Raw genomic sequence first — 22,066 nt, forward strand, 5'->3', positions numbered from 1 at the left:
GTCCATACGCATAAGCTCTGTGGCATGAATGATCTTTTCATTTCAGAGTGAAAACAGGAAGAATGTGTTAGTCACTATTTGGGGTAATAGTGTGTGCGTATGTAGTGTGTGTGTGTGTGTGTGTGTGTGTGTGTATCTGTGTAGAACAGAAAAAGAAATAAAAATATCTCTTTAACAGGAATTCACAGCCACTCTTCCCCAATAACAGGAAATATTGTCATCAGGGATTAAGGTGGAGATTTGAAACTGTGGAGGTTTCTTTAAATTTCTAACGTTTAAAAAAAATCAATATGATAACAAGCCTTTTTTAGTTTTTCCTCTTTAAATATTATCAGCTTAATTTCAATGATTTGCAATAATCAGTAACAAGTTCTCTAGTGTTAAATGAACCTTTTGTCTTCTGCTGTTGCACTGGGGTGTTTGAAGGTTCAAATATGGCCTAGATTTTTCCTTTACATCCTGCCCCCAACCACTTCCCTTCAGCCTTATTCTAGATCTCATTTGTCCCCTGAATCTGAATATGCCTGTGTATAATGGCCAAGGACCCAGTAACAGTATTAGAGTACCTTCTTGAAAGTATCACCTACTCCATGAAGACTTCCTTGATCACCCCAACCCAAAATGATTGTTCTTCTTCTTGTCTGCCTTACAAGGTATTGCCTCACATTTATTATGATGCTTAAAGTACAAATAATAACATTATATTTATATACTGCTTTAAAGTTTGCAAAGCCCTCTATGTACATTACCTAGTTTAAGCCTCACAGCAACTCTGAGGTAGTTCCCTCAGGCATTTCTATCTCTGTATTACTGAAGCCCCAAGGGATTACATAATGAGTTTAACATCACACAGCTAGTGTCAGAGGTGGGATTTCAGACCAGGTGTTCCTGACTCCTATTGACTACACTAGATTGGCTCACCTTACAAAGTGATACATAAATGTATATGTATATGTACATATGTACATATACATATACATATACATGCATGTATGTGTACGTATAATCTAATTTAATTCTTGGGCAGCTAGGTGGCACAATGGATAGAGTGCAGGGCCTGGAGTCAGGAAGACTCATCTTCCTGAGTTCAAATGTGACCTCAGATACTTATTAACTGTGTGACCCTGGGCAAGTCACTTAACTCAGTTTGCCTCAGTTTCCTCACCTACAAAAGAAGCTGTAGAAGGAAATGGTCAACCATTCCAGTATCTTTGCCAAGAAAACCCCAAATGGGGTCACAAAGAGTCTGAAACAACTGAACAACAATTTAATTCTTACAACCACCCCAGAAAGGGAAAGCCAGAGAATAAGCATTTATATAGTCCCTACTATGTTCTAGACACTATTATCCCCAGTTAACAAATGGGGAAGCTGAGTCTTGGTGTGAAGTGATTTGCTCAAAATGAATAAGGCAGTCAATAGCAGAGATAAAATGGGAACCCTCTGTGAAACTTATTGACACCCTCCCCCTAATCATGGGTCTGTCTTCTGCACTTCTACAATTCACTTCTCCCTTACCCCCAATGAAGTCATCATCATGTCATTTCTGACTTGGTTCTTTTCCTAGCAGTGCCGCTTCATGGCAGATCTTCTGAAGGCTAGTCTATTACCCTCATCATTATAGCATTTTGACATATAATTGTATTGGTTTCTATCCTGTCCTCTAATTTTTTAAAAGGATTTTAATCTTAAAAAAAAAGGATTTTAATCTTGTTATTTCCACTAGATTGAGAGTTCCTAATAAACAGGGGCCACATCTCATGCTTCTTTGATGTACCCCATAGTACAGAGAATAATGTTGTTCACAGAGCAGGTACTCTCTAGATTCTTATTGATTTGTGGATTGCAATTCCTGAGCCATCTACTTTATTACTATTCAGCAAATGAGCGAAATTAAGATTTTTGTAGGAATTTCAATGAGTAATAGTTCATGTGTTTTTATTTCTTTCATTTTTTCGAGATGGCTCCCAATTTTTACCTAACCATCTTTCCTGCCTCTGTACTTTTAGGACCTCTTGCCTTTCCATGTACCCTACAGCTGTACCCTCTTATATGTACCTTGTCTTTCTCCCAATTATATGGTGAGCTCCTCGGAAGCAGGCACTGTCTCCTTTTTCTATTTTTTTTTTAATCCCTAATGCATAGCACAGTATTAGGCACACAGTAAGTGATCAGTAAATGATGTTTTATTCATTCATTTTATTCATTCTGTAGGTAACTGATATGGGACTACACTAAAGCAATCACATGTGCACATCAACACAGTTCATGACGAGAAAAAAACAAAACACAACCACCTTTAAGTGAGGTTGAGCATTGGGCCATGCTTCCCCATGTACCATCTATCATGTCACCTTTTAAATCCTATTGGATTCTGGTGCTTTGAAGTGAGCCATGCATTCTTCTCCACAGAAAGAGTCTGCTTCATGCAGGAGCAGCAAATGATTAAAGTGTGTGCTCTGGACATACTGAATATACTGCAAATGTTTTAATTTTCAGAAATGCCATTAACCCTTGGCTTGAAAGATGGGCCTCTGGTTATAATTCTTTTTTCAACTCTGCCGGAAAATATTAAAGCCTAAGCTTTCTAGATGTATTATACCACAAGCAGTGTTTTATAACCGTAAACTTTTCCTCCCAACTCTTCATTATAACACGGATGGCTCAGCCTTGGCAAGGGAATGGAGCGCTCCCGACGTTCCCGGCGGCCCGCGCAGACAGAGACCGCACAACTCGTCCTCCTCTGCAGGCACAGATGGGTTAGAGACAGAACAAAAGCGGGTAGTTGCCGCTGGTCACGTGACAGGTCAGACTACAGAGAACGGCAATGGTTGGTTGATGCAGGTCACGTGATAGGTTACGCGCGCGCGCGCGCGAGAGAGAGACAGCTGGTGGTTGGTTGCCTCAGGTCACGTGATAAGCAGGAGCGTCCTGGTCCTCTCCAAATGGGGGCCCGGAGTGGCCTAGGGGCGCTATTTTGTGCAGGTCTGCCCTAACACATCAAGAAAAAAGATGGTATTTTCTATCTCATTTTGAACATTTTTTTTATCGTTTAAGGAAAGTTTAGTTATCTTAAGAAAAGTAATTTTATTTAAATTTGAGTTTCATTAGTTTGATGAGTAAAATTAGCAATTCTTTACAACTGTAAACATGTTCAGAGACGGACAAGAAATAGGACGATAAATGTGCCCCTTAAAAAGTAAGTTCACCTTAAAAAATTATGTTCACCTTAAAATAATGAGATTCTCTGGGTATATATCCTAATACAATGTGATGCGCAGTGTGATGGATTTTGCTAGTTCATTTCATTCACTTTACACATCTTAAAAATAGAAAAAAGGGGAAAATTCCCATTTTGTAGATGAGAAAACCAAGAAATAATGTTCCTTTGCCTCCTCAAATAAGGTTGAAAGAATTCATGATTGTGGCTAGAGTTTACGAGGAGAGATATCTGTTTTTACTGTATGGGTGGTTTAGTAGTTTATTGTGGTTTAATGGAAATGTTACTGGAGGTGGAGCAACTTAGGTTTAAATTCTAGCACGCCTATTTTCAGCCTGTGTGATGTTAAGTAAATCTAGTCATCTATTTAATTTCTCATCTTTAAAAAGAGAGCATCTGAATAGATGATTTCTAAGAGCCCTTCCTCATATAAATCCTACAGTCCTATAAATGCAAGTCTTGTACCATCTTTTATTAAAGGAACTGTCACCATGATAGATCAAATTTTCCTTCCTGGGCAATTCAGCAGGTCAAGTATGACCATTTCCTCCATGTGATACTCAATAGCAAATCACATTGTGGGAGAAGTGGGCCAAAAAAAGTGACCCAAACTAAAGTGACTGTGTCATCTGGAGGGAAATGAAGTCTCTTTGATGGTGAATAAAGCTTAGAAAGTTTAGAAAATTAAAGCTTAGAAAGAGTTTCATATACATTACTTTGTTTTAAGTCTCACAATAATCCTTTGTGGTAGGTTGAGTAGATATTATCTTCATTTTGCAGATGAGACAATCAGGCTCAGAAACATCAAGTAATTTGTATAGGGTCAGAGCCAGAGTCAGAGGTGGGATTTGAACACAGGTCTTCTGGAATCTAAGTATAGTATTATGTCCTTATGCCATGCTATTTCCTTCAAGGATACTGATTCTCTAATTCAAGTGGCAGACTAGACTGGTGTAAACTCACAAAGGGAAGCCAATGATGAGTTTCCTCAGACTAAAGAGACAATTGCTCTTGCCAGGAAGCAAAGCAGCCAAACAGTGAAACATCTCTTGGGTTTTTTAGCAGTAGTATAGCCACAGCCATCTCTTACCCAACCTAGCACCCTCTGAACTGTGAAGAATCAATCTGCCAATATTTAATGAGCAACCACTAAGCAACTGGTGTGTGCTCCGAAGAGGATAGACTTATCATGTGATCGCTACTTTCAAACATATATGTGTTTGTCTGTATGTAGGTATATATATTATATATGTGTGTTTGTATTTACATACACACATACATACACACACACATACCTAAAGGTATAATAGCTTAAAACTTAACTAAGTTTTTTTAACAACCTGTAAAGTATGTGTGTATGCACGCACACATACATAAAACATATATACATACACATAGATGCATAGATAACTGCATACAGGCATACATGTATCTATGAAATAAAAGCACAGTAAGCTATATAATTGTGTATAGTCAATTATAAAAGAACAGTTCTTTCAGAGAAAGGAGAAATTTGTGTAGGTTGAAATAGGGATTAAACTATGCGCAAATGGAAGCTTTTGAAGCAGTAGAAATTTTCAGATACTGGGGGGAGCACACTAAGGATATCATAAAGGTAATTTCTACTTTGAGTAGGATATCCTTTAAGAAATTACCTCACATTTAGTTATTTGTGTGCCCATTGTATCATTCACTAGGCTATAATAAGATCCTGTAAGTCAGGAACGGTTTTATTTTTGTCTTTGTATTCCCAGTGCCCTGCATAGAGTAGGCACTTAATAAATGCTAGTTGAATATAAATTGGATTCCACTTGAGATGGCCTCTCAGGCCTTCTCTTACTCTAAGATTCTGTGATTCAGTGAGTCTGAGACATGGCAAATGAAATGCAGTCACTACCTCCTGTCTTTTTTTTAAAATTTGTATCAGTGCATGCATAGGAAATAGATTTAATAGACAATAGATAGGTAGATAGCTAGATATATAGACGCACATACGCAAATAAGCACACATCCCCTTCCTTGTATCCATGCAAGGTTTAACGCCTCCAGCAGAGTAGAATGAATATCACCAAGCAATTCTCGTGACTTCCTTCACAGGGTGAAAATGTATCATATGTACATATGTATACATATACATATTTACATTCATATACCTATATACTAGCACAGCTCTGCCTCACTTAAATCCAATTCATGTGCAAGTCAAGACATCACACTTGTGATGTCATTGGTCCTCTTTGAGAGCAAAGGCCCACCAGCATTACCTAAAGTATGTACTGGTCATTTGGTGGGGGAAACCAACATAAAAATGCTATTTCTATGTACCTAACTCCCTAGGGAAAATATTGAGATATCCTTGATTGTCAAATAAATGACAAAATTTCTCTTTTCAAAAAGTATTTTAAATTTATGAAATAAAACAGGCATTTCCATAACAGTATAATAAAAATAGATGATTGCACATGAAACTGCAAATTTTTATGTAAATTTAAATTTAAAATATGTAATAAAGTTATCATGTAAATTTCTTTTTTTTTCATCTCTCCCCCCACCCTAGAGATGGTTACCATTAGACCCAAATATGTACACACAGAGACACACACACACACACACACACACACACACACACACACACACACACACACACATATATATGTATATGTATATATATATGCAAAATCATTCTATAAATACTTCTGTTTATCAGTTCTTTTTCTGGATACTGTCTTCCTTATGTTCTTTGTAGTTAATTTAAGTATGTATAATCAAAATTCCTCTTCATCTTAATATAGCATGTAATACTTCTCAAGTGGGTCTTCTTGGACTTTTTCAATATATGTTTTCCTACAAGTGAATATCCCTAAAAATGAGAACCAAAGCATCTTCCATAATGTAGACAGAACTGAATTCTCTGGCCAGATAATGATCTCCCACAGTTACCAAAAATAAGTATGAAGGTAGAGAGGACACATTTATTGTCAAGGCAGGAGGCTTTTTTCAATCACAATGTCTAATTTCATTTTCATTAACACTATTAGATCTGAACAATTTATAGCAATGGATGGAAAGAAAATAAATTAAATTAATATCTACCCAGTAGAGCAGTGGAAGCTGAGTTCAGTGGGTACCTCTCCAGTAGGGACTAATTAGTCCAATTAGTGCCTACCCAGTAAGAAAAGCAGAATGGAAAGAATCTCCAATTTTTAATACCTTGTGTGTTCCTCTTTTTCACATAACTTGTAATTCTGGAACCCTCTTATTTTAAGGACTTGTCATCATTTGAGAATTCACATTGAGACAGATAAGAGGTACAGTGGATAGATTTCTAGGCCTGGAGTCAGAAAAACCTAAGTTCAAATGTGGCCTCAGATAGTAGCAGTGTGACCCCTGGGCAACTTAACCTCTGTCTCAATTTCCTCAGTGATAAAGTGGGAATAATAACAGCCCCTACTTCCCAGGTTTGTTGTGAGGATAATATTTGTAGTGAGATAATATTTGTAAACCACTTAGTACAGTGCCTGCCACATAGTAGGTGTTATGGAAATGCTTATTCCTTTTCTTTTTTTTACTTTTCCCTCACACAACATCCCCATTGGCTAAAGTCAATTGCAGGTCTTGGTGATTGCTTGTATGTATGTGGGTCAAGTGAACCTGCAGTTGAAACAAAAAAGTTGTATTTTGGCTGCATTATCTGTCAACATGATCACTTCAGGTTCAGGAGTCTGTTTTTACTAAGTAACGAGATTTGGGGTTTGCAGTTGTTATTTTCTCTGAATTGATTGGGGAATTCCTCATTCCTTTAGGTTATTTTGCTTGCACAGATGCACCTTGAATATTAGAGGACCAGAAATGTTGGACAATTCTAGGCTGTCGACAGTGCTATGATGGAATCTAAACCCTCTTTTTCACAGGAGTGGCTATTGCTCTGCTTTTTTGTCTTGCTAGGTCCTGTGTAAGGGTTTGGCATCCCCCCCCTCATACTTAGTATTACTTCCAAACTTCCTCATCATCTGGATACAATGTGATGAACTAAACTTAATGTCACACTGCTTTATAACATATATCCTTACTATTCCCCAACCCCCAATGACTTGCTCCCAGTTATCTCTTTGGTTATTTACTTTCTACCCATGTGTTGAATATACATAATTTCCTTTCCTATATGTGCAAATTGCCACATTCCCCCTACCCCCCCCCATTACCAACCATCAAAGGCCTGCACAAGTTTGACTTCTTTAGCGTAACCTTCTGTGACCACCCAACACTTATTGCCTGTACCACTTACTTTGGCACTCATCCCGACGGTGTTCTTCAACTTTATCTAAGGTCTTCCCCCCAACTCAATCTGAAAAAGTAGGACCTGTGTCAAATTCGTCTCTTAAATTCCCCCATAGCAAGTGCAGTCTTTAGATCATTGGAGTCAGAATTAAATGGTTTTACAATTAGTAGACTTGGGCTAGAACTACTTACATGATAGGCCATAAACATATAATATTGAATTGAATTATATACCAGGACCTATTTTCTAGAGGACTCTCGTTTTTCTATGTAAAAAGAAATGATTTCTAATAATCTAAGTTCTTGAAAGTGATTTGTGAACTTGATGCTTCATTCCAGAATAGAATACCCTAAAGAAAAACATGTCCATAAAGAGAACAGCATCTGAACAATATGCTTGTTGAGTAAGCTGTAAAATGCTATTGAAATAACAGAATTCTCATGGCAGAAGGGACTTGGAGGTCAGCTTAGTCCACACTCCACACATCTTTACTTCTAAGTCTATATATACCTTAATCCTGAATGACTAAATTTCGTGTAGGTCTTTGGTTATTCAGTATGTGTTTTATGATCATTGCAAATGATGTCTTTCCCATAGTCCCAACATGTGGCCTTTATTCCCTCAGTCTGACATGCAGCTAAAAGCCAAGAGAAAGGCTTTTACAGAGGAGCATGCTTTCAGCCCCTGCTTCCTAAAATCATGGTAATAGGGTGCTTACTCAGAGTCCCTTTCATCTGAACATCTTTCAAAAAGCATTACAAACTAATTACTAATCTCATTTAGAACAGCCTATGTGCATTACCTCCAAATACTTCCTCCTCCACTAGTTCTTTTCTCCCTGCCTAGTATATCTGCATCCTGCTTTCCTCCTTTCTCTCTACCCTTTCTTCTTGTGCTCATGTTGGGAAAAAAAAAAAGAAGAAAATTGGAAGAGGGTCATTGGGCTGGACAAATAGGAATGGGAAGAATTGCTGTTACTTCCTATGGAATGTGTCCTCTATGCTCCCCTTGCCCCTTTTTTTCACTATTCATTTGGGCGAGATGCAGCCTTCTTTTCCTCCTCATTACCGTGTGAAGGTGATCTCTAAGATCTTTCCCATTTCCATTTATCATCCTGTGGTTCTGGAATGAAGTAAATAAATAAGTCTTTTTTGATGTCTGTCTTTCAGCCTTGGTTTGTATTTAACCTGTGTGTTGTGGTGGGTTTCACCTGACACATTTTGTGTGTGTGTGTGTGTGTGTGTGTGTGTGTGTGTGTGTGTAGGATCCCTTTGGCAGTAAGATGAAGCCTGTGGACCTTTTCTCAAAATGCTGATGCACAAAATAAGATATATATAATTATCAAAGAAACAATTTCTATCATATACAGTTATCTAGTGGCAGGTGGTATAGTGGATAGAGTGGTGGCGCTGGAGATAGGAAGACTTGGATTCAAATCTGGCCTCCAGTACTTATTAGCCATATGACTATGGGCAAACCACTTAACTTTTGTTTACTTTAGTTTCTGGTACTTCAGTCATAGTACCTACCTCACAGGATTGTTGTAAGGATCAAATGAGATACTTGTAAAACCCTTAGTGCAGTATTTAGCACATAGTAGGCATTATATAAAGGGTTATTCCCACCTTCTCTTCTCTCCTGTCTACGATCTGTCTATCTGTATTATATGTAAAGAATTTTGCAACCTATAGGTTAAGAAACTGTGATGGAAGATATGAAAAGATGGGTTTGAATGATTTTTCCCCATTGTGTCATTGTTGTTTACATTGCTAAGTTTGATGTACTCTGGCTAATTCATTACACACATGAGGTGGTGGAATGGAGACTATTATGGACTAGGAATTAGGGGGCCCTGGACTCTAACCATGATCCTCACATTCACTAATATTATGCTAATGAACATATCTCCCACAACTTAGTAAATAATGGGGCCATTGTGACAGTGGAAAAAGGCAAAGTCCTGATTAACACTTGCTTAGTTTCATCACAGAGGCCAGAATTGCCAGCTCAATACCTTTGAAAAATATGACCAACACCCTTAACCGTACCTCCTGTCCTCACTATCTGATACTTGGGAATTTGAAATGGAAACAACTGGGGAATTAATCCATTAGGGCTACTAGGACCTGCCCCACTGGCTTCTCCAATTTAAAGACACCTGTGTTGGCTCTTGACCAGAACACTTGATGGATAGTGTGCTGCTGCAGATTGGGTGTTGGGTAGGTGCACATGTATCTGGTTAACAATCAGATCTTCAAAGCTCAAAATTCCACCTCTATCTCTCTCTATTAAGTTTCTGTCTCTTTTGTCTTTCTTTCAACTTGTACACATGTGCACACATATATCCATATATATATAAACAGATATGCCCAAATGTACATATCTAAGTATATCCATATATCCAAATAATATATTTGCACGTATGCGTGTAGTAATTTATACAGTGACTAGGATAAGTTGTAAGTTCTCCTCAGAGAGGACATAGGGTCATAAATCCACATCTGAAAGAGACTTCAGAGGCCATCTAGATCAAATCCCTCATTCTGTACATAGGAAATGAAGGCTAATGAGGCTTTTCTAAGCCCCCGCCCCCCAATCTCTTACCTCTGTTGATTGTCTCCTATTTATCGTGTATATATCTTTTTATATATGGTTATTTGCATGTTGTCTCCCACATAAGAATAGGAGCTCCTTGAGGGAAGGGACTGCTTTTATCCTTCTTTGTTTACCTAGAACTTTGCATATACTACACACTTAATAAATGTTTGTTGACTGATCAATAAAAGTCTTTTTTTCCTGAGAAGTTAAAGAGGATCAAAATGTGAACTAAATAACAAATCATATAAAACAAGTAATTGCAACAAAAGAGATCATATCACATTTAAAGTTTTTAATGCAAAGATTAAAATTATTGTATATAAATAAATTCAGTTGTTTTATTTTGTCCCAGTATTTCGCATAACACTGCTTGTGACAAGGTTGACAATAGCCTACAAATTTAATCAATTTTTGCATCAATATTTAGGCATTTCAAATAGAAAGTAGGACAGGGACAGATGGCAAATAATGTTTAAAGATAAGATTTGGGATCAAGAAACCAGAAAGATTAGTAACTTTTGTACTATTCCAAAAAGTTATACCTGAAAATTATGAACACATATATTGAATACAATAAGCACCTAACACCTCAGAAAATATAAAACTGACTTTATCTAAAGAGATGGGAAGCAACTGGATATAGATGTCATTACAGATTAAGTTGTCATCCAGCAATCTCTTGGTGACTTCTCCTGACTCTATGATTTTGGCATCTGTCTCACAGTCTTCTTCTTCCCCACTGCCATTATCCTTGGAAAATTTCATATGCATATTTTTGACCTTCTAACACTGTCTGCACAATTGTTTTGACTCAAATTCTACGACTGCATCTTCAGTCAACCTCAGACTCCCACTAGGATTGTTAAAACTCTCTAAGTGACCTCACTGTCTCTTGAAACTGTTCTGTGTCCAAGATGCTAAACTTAGAAATTCTTTGCTGTGTCCACAGTTCCTGTATCTCTACCTCTTCCACTCCCTTATTATTACCATACTTGTTCTTCACTCTCATCATGATATTCAGTTTTTCTATTTCTCCTTCTCGAAGACTTTCAACTCTCTTCTGGACTCATTTCCCTTTATACTCTGTATTAACCCTAAAGTAGTCATCTTATCTATTGCTCCACTCATCATCCCTGTGCCTTCCCAAAGCTAAACATCCTTCTCTTTCCATCACTCTCCTCAAGTATTGTCTTCCCCATTAGAATACTTCTTGAGGGCAGCTAGGTGGCACAGTGGATAGAGTGCTGGGACTGAAGTCAGAAAGACTCATCTTCCTTGGTTCAAATCTAGCCTCAGATACTTACTAGCTATATGACCCTAGGCAAGTCACTGAACCCTGGTTTCCTTAGTTCCTCATCTGTAAAATGAACTAGAGAAGGAAATGGCAAGCCACAGCAGTGTTTTTGCCAAGAAAACCCCAAAGGAGTCTCAAGAGTCAGACATGACTGAATTGACTGAAGAACAAAATGCAGGCTGAAGCTCTCACTTTCATATTTGTATCCCCAGTACTTAGTATAGTGCTTGACATGTAGGAACAGAGATTGAGACTAGACCTGTGATTTCCTGATGAGGAAACTTCCTCTACCAATTCGTGTTGTACCTTTCTCTGCAACTTGTTATCTTAAGAGACTTACCTAGAACACAGAGGTTGAATGCTTTGTACGTGGTCACACAACCAGGTTGTGAAAGAGATGAGCCTTTACCTCAGGCTTGGGCTTCTTAACTATGAGTCTAGCTCTCCACTATGTTATGCTGCTTAAGTGGTTCATTTTTCTTTTTTAGTTTTATTAATGTATTTTATTTTTGCATTATATTTACAGATTATTCCTTTCTTGTGGGAGGTCTCTTGTAACAAAGTAAAACAGTTAAGTAAAACTAGTAATAAAGTGACCTCATCCGAGATTGCATGCAGCATTTTACATCTGTAGCAACCTCTACACACAGCTCTCTATTTTGAAAAAAGGAAAAAAAAACCTAAAAGATATATATTTTCTCTCCCTTTCATTCTCCATAGCATTGGGGAAAAAATTATTTTAACAAACATTAATAGTCAAGCAAAACAAATTCCCTTGATGGCTATATAAATGAATATATTTGTGTGCATGTGTGTATGTATATATGTGTATAAAAATATGTATGTATAGGGTTTTTTTTTTTGAGGCACTTGGGGTTAAGTGACTTGCCCAGGGTCACACAGCTAGTAAGTATTAAGTGTTTGGTCTGAGGCCAGATTTGAACTCAGGTCCTCCTGACTTCAGGGCTGGTGCTCTATTCACTGCACCACCTAGCTGCCCCCTAGTCTTATTTTGCATCCTAAATATATTGCCACTCCATAGCATTTGTTGTTGTTGTTATTGACTTATTTCACTCATGTCTGACTCTCTGTGACCCCATTTGGGGTTTTCTTGGCAAACATACTGAAGTGGTTTGCCATTTCCCTCTCTGGCTTCATTTTACAGAATAGAAAACTGTGACAAACAGGGTTAAGTGACTTGCCCAAGATCACATAACTAGTAAAATGTCTGAGGCCAGATTTGAACTCAGTTCTTCCTTAACTCCAGGCCTGGTGCTCTATTCACTGTGCTACCTATCCACCTCTATAATGATTAGCATGTTTTATCATCAGTCCTCTGAAAGCATGAATGGTCATTATATTGATCATAGTTCTTACAGCTTTCAGAGTTGTTTATTTTAAAATTATTGTTGTTTTTACAGAAATTTCCTCCTGATTCTGCTTATTTCACTCTTCATCAATTTATAAAAATCCTTAAATGATTGTTTTTTACAATATTGATGTTTTGGTATTAATTGTTCTAGTTCTACTTCACTCTGCATCAATTCATATAAATGTTTCCATATCTTTTGGAAACCATTTATTTCCTCATTTCCTTCAACATAATCATATTCCATTATATTCATATACCACAACTTACCCAGCCATTCCTCAACTAATGGACATTGTTTTAATTTCTAATAGATATACTGCCTAAATTTTTTTCATTGCCTGACTCATTCATTCATTCATTCATTCATTCATAGTCAGCTCTTTAAATTAGCTCCTCTCCTCCCCCATTAATATCTCGTGCCATGAATATTTTGTTTTTCCTACCTTATTAACCTCCAAACCTAGCTAACTCAGTAAGTCTCCAAAGCCATGATGATTGAGTTGACTAAAATATAGCCTTAACTTTACCTGCCTTCTGCATAGCAATATGTTTATTCATCTCTTATTGAATTTTAAACCACGTTTTCCATATTCTTTGTTTTAAACCATTTCTTCTCTTTCCAAACTCACAATACTATCACTCTAAGTGAGAAGTTTGAGATCATCTGATATTAAATTACTCAATTTTCATCATCAATTTGTTTAATCCTCCCTATAACTCAGCCATCCTTTCTGACTTTCCTGCAGTTCCAAAGGTTTGAATTGGCTTTCCTCCTTGCCATAGTTATAGCTTCTACATGTATCCTCATAACTCCAATACAGCCTGTAAACATTATCTTTCTCTCTCTCACATATCTTAAATCCTCACTTCTACTCTTCACTTTCCCAAAGCTTTAAACAAGATGTTCCCAATAACTCATCATTCCCTTCAGCTACTGTTCATAGTCCTAAATCCTAGAGTTGGAAGGGCCCTTAGAATTCATCTACTCTACATCATTGTTTTACAGATAAGGTAACTGGGGTTCCAGAAGGAGAAATGATTTACTCTATAACTGAGGTGATAGTGGTCAGCATTCTACCTCCAGACTATTATTTCTGTGTAGCATTCTTCCTCTCATACAATTTCAGACTCCCCCCCCTCCCAATAGCTAAACATCAAGAAGGAATAGAAGAAACTTGCTTTTTACCCCTCCTTATCATGTATTCTCCCCTTTAATCCCTGTAATATGGCTTTTGTCTTCAATGTTTTACTGAAACAGATTTTTCCAAGACCACTAAAGATTTTATTGCTAATTCTAATAGCCTTTTTTTCCTACCCTCCTCTTCCTTGTCCTTTCTGTGGTATTTTTCATTGGTGATTTTTTCTCTTTCTGATACTTTTCATTCCCTTATATTCTGTTATATTGCTCTGTTAAAAGGTTCTCTGCCTTTCCGACCTATCTAGCTGGAGTCTGGCATGGAAAAGAGTTTTTGTTTACTAGAAGCATTCTACTTATATTCTTCAGGTAAAACATAGAGATCATGGAGTCTTGGAACTGTAAGGGTCCTTAAGGGTCATCTAATGAAATTCTGTCAGTGTACAGATGAGAAAAGTGACCCAGGAAGGAGCTATGGAGTTATAACAAGTTGGTGGCAAACCTGTTCCATGTTGCTTCTTGAGGTTTCTAGAAGTGGAAGTTATTCCTTCAGTCTCTCCCCAAAATTAAGAACTGGTGGTCAGCACTGAAGACAAGTTGTTCTGACTTAGAGAGACAATGTGGTTGACAAGTTGAGAGTCAGATGAGCCAAAGTTTGTCTCTATGCTAACAATAACTTAATATTAGTCACTCTAATATTAGTCACTCCAGGTTAGCAATTCTCCTCACTAGGCTGAAGTTCTCTTATAGAAGAAAGAAAAGGAGGAGGAGGAAAAGGAAGAGGAGAAGGAGGAGGAGGAAGAAGTGGAAAGAAGAAAAAGAAGAGAAAAGAAGAAGGGAAAAAAGAAGGCGGAGGGGGGATGGGGATAGGGAGGAGTAAGAGGGAAGAGAAGGAAAAGGAGAAGAGAAGAAAGAGAAGGAGGATGAGGAGAAAGGTGATGAGTTGAAGAAGGGAGAGGGAGAGGAGGGAAGAAGGGAGAGGGGGAAAAGGAGGAGAAGGGAAAGAGAAAGGAGAGGAGGAAGATACAGAGGGGGCAGGAAGGGCAGATTAAGTAGTTTCTAATGTCCCTTCCAGGTTTAACACTATATGTTTCTGTGGCACTTCATCAGAGGTACCTACAATTATGGATGATCCTTGGGAAACAAAACAAAACAAAACAAAACAAAACAAAACAAAACAAAACAAAAAGCTTTTGGTTAGGCACGTTTGGTTTTAGTGCTCTGCCAGCATGTCTCTTATGCTCAATTTCTGCAGGTTTATCTCTCCTTCTAGTGGCCACTATTCTAGATTTTCATTACTCTCCCGATGCCCCAGAATGCCCAGGGCTCCTCACCAGAGCACCTTATCCAGGTCCTACTTTCAGATGCCTTATGAATTTTCGTCTCTTATGCCCCATTTTTTCAAAGCCTTGCTACAAACTATTTTGACAACTGACTCAGGCCTATTGATCATATTCATGACTTCTAAATCTGTTCCCCTTGCAAAGTGAATAGAGAGTGCTTACGAGAGATTATTCTCTACTTAGGCCCTTCTGGCAGAACCTACCCAGACTCATCAAAAACTTCAGAAAATCAAGAAGTTGGTGCTTGGGTTTTAGCTACAACATCTAGAAAGTTGAATCAGATGTGAAGAAAATGTTCAATAGTTATTCCACCACCAGGTCCCTGAGCACTTCAAAAGGCCAAATCCCAGAATAGACACAAAGGCCTAGAAATGAAAACTTCTGGGTGCCTACTTTGCAAAGGAAGCATACCCCATACTCACAGAGGGATGTTAGTTAAATGATAGTGAGCTTCCTTTGTTTCACAGGTTCTTCTCACATATGCAGAAGTCAGAATATTTCTAGCCTGGTGATACCTGCAAATTTTCAGGAAAATGAATGAACATTCTCACTGCTGGTAAAGTTCTCCTGCTGACTGACCTATTGTAAAGTCATATTTACCGCAGTGCAGTAGTACAGTATAGAAATGGTAATTGGTTGTAAAAATTTTTTTTAAGAATCTTGAGAACTTTTAACCCGAAAATACGACTTGATGAGTTAAATGTATGTGAATATGTATCTACAAGTGTAAAGGACAAGCTTGAGGACATTATTGAGATAATTCAAATCTCAATAATACTTTTAACCAAAATATTTAGGAAGTTGAAGGAATCATGAAGAGTTTTGTTTTAATTATTCAGGAAACTGCTTTTTTGAACCAGTTCACTTTCTATGATATTCTTTTCCCTTTTGAGTAGAGAATGTTTGTTGCTGCATATATTTGTTTGCAAACATATTCACACGTATACACACATCACCCCCAAGTATATCTATAAGCTTCTGCTGTATTCTTCTGAATAATCTCACTAGTATTGAATCTTCATTTCCCTGAGGGTGGATTTAATTTTTGGAAAAAGTCCAAAGTGTTTTGGAACCAAATCAGCTGAATAAGGTAGTTGTTCAAGTTTAGTGATATTATTTGGGTTCCAACATGATGTATGACCACAAAGTAGTGAATTTGTTTCTTTGTGAGACTTATAGACTGATTCTGATGACAATTATAAGATCAAAGATTTCAAGCTTTAAGAGACCTTGGAGGTAATCTAATTCAATCCCTTCATTTTACAGATGAGCCAACTGAGGCCCTGGGAGGGAAAGTGTGTAGATAAGTGGACAGGACATTTAGGCAGTCCCTGGTGTGTCTAGCCTTCTTTCACCTTCCTTCCCTTCTCTACACGGGCCAGCTTTACTGGCCTACTTAGAGTTCTCCAGTAGGGCATTTTATTTCCTGTCTCTGCTTTGCAGTGGTTGCACCACATTCCTGGACTTCTGTATCTCTTTATCTCTGTCTCTTAGTTTTCCTGACTTCTATCAAGTCTCAGTTCAAATCCCATATTTTTTTTTTACAGGAAGCCTTTCCCCATCCTCCTTACCTGCCTCTATCCACAGCAGTGATAATGCCTCCCCTTTCAGATTACATTCATCTATACTGTGCATATCTTTTGTGTACCTAATGTTTTTACATGTTGTCTCTCCCCAACAACCACATTAAAATGTATGCTCCTTGAGGGCAAGCTATGTTTTTTTTAACTTTCTTTGACTCCTCTGTGCTTATCATCAGTACCTGAAATATAGGAAGTGCTTAATAAATGCTTGTGGACTGATTAACTGTCTTTAATACAAAGAAAGTGAGAAGAGGAAATGAATCAAGAGTTCAATCATTTCTCCTCATGGGTTAGTAATACAAACAGCTTTCACTTGGAAGATATTCCTGTGTCCTCCCATCTTTGATTGTGTAGCCAGAAAAATGAAGCACAGCCTTGTGGCAACTGAGGGGCAATATGGGATCAAATGCATTCTAATTTGAAGTTGTGATAAATGAAGCCAACATGGTGATTCCATTGAATTGATGACCTCTGGCTTTCACTTTATTCTTTGCGTACTCAAAGTCATTGCATGCATGCGTGTATGTATACATGTATGTGTATATATGCATTGCACGTGTGTGTGTGTGATCAGAACTTATTATAGTGCAGTACCTCTACAGCATACAAGTGTAGCTGCTTCCATGTGTCTGCTCTGCTAAACAGCTGCTCCTTTGGTTTACCTTTTCCGTTTTTCACATACTATTGTGTTTTCATTTGCATGTGTTAGTGTATCTGTTTGTTATGGGTCTAAAGGCTACATAGACTTTACAAAAGAAACACATATGTTTGTGGATGATTAGATGAATAATAGTTTTATTACTATCTGTTAGAGAGAGTTCTCTGCCTTGTCCCCCCAAGGTGTGAGTGGGAATTAAAGAGAGCTGGCAATTACAAAGCTCCTGCTGCTGAATGTGAGAACAGACTCTGCAGTTATTGGCAGGGATTTTTTTCCCCCTTTCTTTCTTTCTTGAGGCTTCAGACAAGTTTGGAGGCCAGTCGTTTCTCCTCTGCACTCTACTGGCTGTTGAAGCCTGAAGCTAACTTGTTATAACCTACTTAGGCGGTAGGGAACTGTCACTCACCACTTCAGAATCAATGGTTGCAGATGGAAGCTTGGATGCGGTGCCTTTTCCCCCTGCAGTAACAAGCAGTTAATAGATTTTATTATAATTATTTTAACTGCACAAGCTCAGAAGGAAAGTTAGGAGAGTTGTGCAGGTTTGCTAATCAAAATCATCCTCACGCACGTGCGTGAATACAACAAAGCATGGAGAAACCTTTTGAAGGTGCTATTCCTGGATCCAAGTGTAATATTAATAATGATACAAATAATAAATTCGTCCTGTGGGGAATTTGTTTGCATGAACTTGAAATGTCAGTTCATCAGAATTTTGCTAAAGGAAATAAATATGCATTAGTGCTGTCATCAAGGGAGTGAAGATTTTGCTGGCATGTAGATTTGTCCATATAGAGTTACATAGATATGTGTATGCATACATTTCATATTTGCATTACTGCACATGTGTGTGTATATGAGACAGCCTTTTTCTTTACCAGTCCTATAGAAAACAGAAAGTTTGATCACTTGCTATGGCCTGGAATTCACATCTCACTTCCAAGTATTCTCTTATCTTCCTAATATTAGGGAATTGGAGCCCCTGCTCAGCAGTGAACTCAGGCACATACTGTCTTTTCTACCAATAGAATGTAAACTTCTTAAGAGCAAGGATTGTTTCATTTTTTGATTCAGATCCCCAGTACCTAGTACAGTGTTTTGTACACAGTAGACACTTAATCACTTAATACATAATGAATGAACAAATGATCTTTTTTTTTTTTTAGGCAATTGGGGTTAAGTGACTTGCCCAGGGTCACACAGCTAGTAAGTGTCGAGTGTTTGGTCTGAGGCCAGATTTGAACTGAGGTCCTCCCGACTTCAGGGCCAGTACTCTATCCATTGTGCCACCTAGCTGCCCCAACAAATGATCTTATGCCACAGCTCTTTCTTTCCCATGCCTACCACCCACTCCTACCCCCAGGAGAGAAGAAGAGTGTGGTTTTCCCCACTGGAGTCAGATCTAAATTTATTTCCGTCTGAGCTCTACAGAAAATAGGATGGCCAGAGGTTGGATAGGTTGCATAATTTTTTAAGAACTCCTAAAATGATATTTATTATTGTCTATATGTAGCAAAGGGATACACATTAACTCTACCATTTTACCAGTCTCTAACTAGGACTTTTTAAAATGATTTGGTATCTGTATCCACTGACCTCAAATTTCCATTGTGAGACATATACCTCCAAGGATGCTAAAGGCAGAAAGAATCCATGTGTAGTAAAATATTCATAACACATATTTGTGTTAGGAAAGAACGGGAAGTAAATTAGATGTCTATTGAATGGGAAATGGCTAAAGCAGTTATGGTAAATGAATATGATTGAATATTGTGAATCATCAGAAACTATAAATGTGAAGATTTCAGAAAAGTGTGGGAAGAGTTATATACAGAGCACAGATAACAAAACAAATAATATACCCAATGATTACAAAAATGAAAATGTAAAGAAAGATAACCACAAAAGACAACCAATAGGGAATACTGTAGTATTATTCTGGCCATGCTTTTTTGACCCTAGAAAAGAGAGAAAGTGTACCTCCATTTTGTAGAGGTGGGGCTCTGTGGATATAGAACAATGTATATACTATTATACTTGTTTGACATGTCAATTTATCTTGTTGAACTTTTTATGCTTTGCATAAAGGATGACTCACTGGGTAGGAGAGAGCAGAGGCATATACTCATAAGTGAAGGTAATTTAAAAACAAAAAGTATTCACACACACACACACACACATATGTGTGTGTGTGTGTATCCTAAAATGACTTAATAAATATAAAGAGTGCTCTTTCCCAAATTCTCTCTATCATGCTACATGCAACAGAACATGAAACCTACCATTAGGGTCTTCCTAAAATGCAAGTTTTCCTGGCAGGAGTAACATATGAGCCCATTATCAGTCATTAACATTCTGGCATGAATTAATCAGCTTTGATTACCTGAGAAGTCACATACCAAAAATAAGTCCATAAAAGAGTGGGGCAGAAGATAAGTGAGCTTTGTTCAGTTAAGGAGATAAGATAATAATAAGAAGTGCAAGGGAGTAAAATAGAAGGCTATGGAAAACTAAGAGATGATTCAACCAATTTATACATCACTGAACATTTATCAGGCATTTACTACAACATGCCAGGCACTGTGCTGTGTTGGGAACACGATAAAAAAAGAAACAAAAAAAATAGTCCTTGCTCTCAAAAACTTTGTATTCTAGTAGGGGAGACAACACGTATATTGTTCAGTACACATAAGAAACATGCAAAGTAGATGGATGGTCAGCGGAAGCACTAGCAGCAGGTGTGACTGCAGAAGTCCTTTGGCAGAAGGTGGTGGTTTAGCTGATCGTGGGGGAAGCCGGAGATTCTAAGCTGCACCAGTGGAGAAGCAGACCATTCCAGGCATGGGGGACGACCAGTGCAAAGACACAGGAGGGGAAGATGACATGTGTGAGAGAAACAGGAAGTAGGCCAGTATGGCAGAACTGGAATGTGGCGGGGGAGGGGGAATGGGGGGTGGGGAGGGTGTCAAGTGTCACATGAAGACTGGAAATTTAGGAAGGGACCATTGTGAGAAAGCTTAAAATGACAAAAGATTTTATATTTAATCCTGGAGGCAATGGAGAATCTCTGGAATTTGTGAAATTTGGGTGTATGAAAATTCTGGGTAACAAAAAGGAGGACACAGGGCAAAGGTTAAGGATTAAGTTGAAACTAAGCTTTATCCATTTCCCAATGTTATCTGGGACCAGCCCTTTCCATACCACTTAGATATGAGACAAGAGCAAGTCATAAGAAAGGTTAAAATTGGCAATTTAGTTAAACCAGGGTTTTGTTCCAACCAAAGATTACCTGGGATGATATGACTGTAGATCTAGCTTTCTAGTGCTTAGCTGTTACTCCCTTTTCTAGAAGTGACTTTAGGGTTGGAATCAACAGTTGTATTGTCAGTCTCTAAAATAGTTATAGTTCTTTATTTATTCTTGAAAGACCTGACAGGACTTCAAGACAAATTCTTTCTGAAGTTATTGAGAAATCAGTTGCATGGATGGCAAATAGTTGTGTAACTTTTGAGAGTAATAGAGTAGCTTGCATTTAGGCATGTCTAGCAGTCCTGTGGATGACTCCTAGAAATCTTCTTCCTCCACCTCTCCTGCCCAGGCTGAGAACTTAGCCTTCTGTACTCTATCTTATGCTCCACTGGATGGGGGGGACTGAGTTCTCTTGCTACCAGAACGTCAAAAAATGGAAGAACTCTTCATTCTCAGCAGCACACAGTGGAAATAAGCAGAGCCCAAAGCACTTTTTACCCTTATTCTTTCCTTTCATTTTACACACACACACACACACACACACACACACACACACACACACACACACACACACACACACCCAAAAGCTGCCCCTGCCTTAAACACATTGGACCAGTGCTACCTTCTCCCACTTGATCATGATGGCAGTGATGATGATAATGAGGCTCAACAGTTCTGACAATTCAACTGACCACTGAAATAGTCCACAGTCTGATTATGAGGGCTGATGTTGCCTCTTGACAAGTTTTCAATTGGCTCCTTAACAACCTGGATAAATAGGTTCACATAATCTTGGAGACTTTCTGCTTGATTGTACCAGTCAGGGGTATCTAGTACATGACATTTTTGGTGTGAAAAACTGTTTCTTGAGCTTCTGAAACACAGAAATTTCCCCCTTTGCTCATACTAGCATTTCCTAGCAATTGCACTTGACCTAAGTGAGGAGGCTAACTCTCTAGATGATTGCTTTCTGGACGGCATTTCCCTCAAATGGAAATATATACTTCTAATGCTTGAGCTGATCTGTTATTCTATCCAAATAAAGTTTCAGACCATTTCTACATACAAAAAGTAAAGAAACCAACATGGGACATGTTTCAACTTCATCCCTCTTCAGAAAAATGTAGGTGATTATTGTCTATTGTCTTGATAATTTAGGAAGAGGTTATATTAAAAGTCAGAGTTAAACTGAAAATTGTTTTATTCACTTTGATTTCTTCAATATTAAATAGAGAACCTGGAAATTTATATTGTTTACTATAGATTGGCAAAGTGAATGAATTTTCCAAGTCTGGGTCTTTGTAGGCTAAATTAACTTCATAATGTCAAGATGAT

General features: G+C 37.9%; 1 long non-coding RNA gene across 2 annotated transcripts in view; it reads left to right on the plus strand.

Moving 5' to 3' along the window:
* The first annotated feature begins 2,903 nt into the window (after positions 1–2,903).
* LOC144456685 (uncharacterized) overlaps positions 2,904–22,066 on the plus strand; it is a 176,733-nt gene continuing 157,570 nt past the window's right edge. For both annotated transcript variants that reach the window (XR_013485705.1, XR_013485704.1), the window contains exon 1: positions 2,904–3,199. This is a non-coding gene — a long non-coding RNA (uncharacterized LOC144456685). The remainder of the gene's footprint in view (positions 3,200–22,066) is intronic.

The sequence above is a fragment of the Phascolarctos cinereus genome, unplaced genomic scaffold, assembly GCF_003287225.1.
Source record: "Phascolarctos cinereus isolate Bilbo 61053 unplaced genomic scaffold, phaCin_HiC Scaffold_4;HRSCAF=312, whole genome shotgun sequence".
Taxonomy (NCBI): domain Eukaryota; kingdom Metazoa; phylum Chordata; class Mammalia; order Diprotodontia; family Phascolarctidae; genus Phascolarctos; species Phascolarctos cinereus.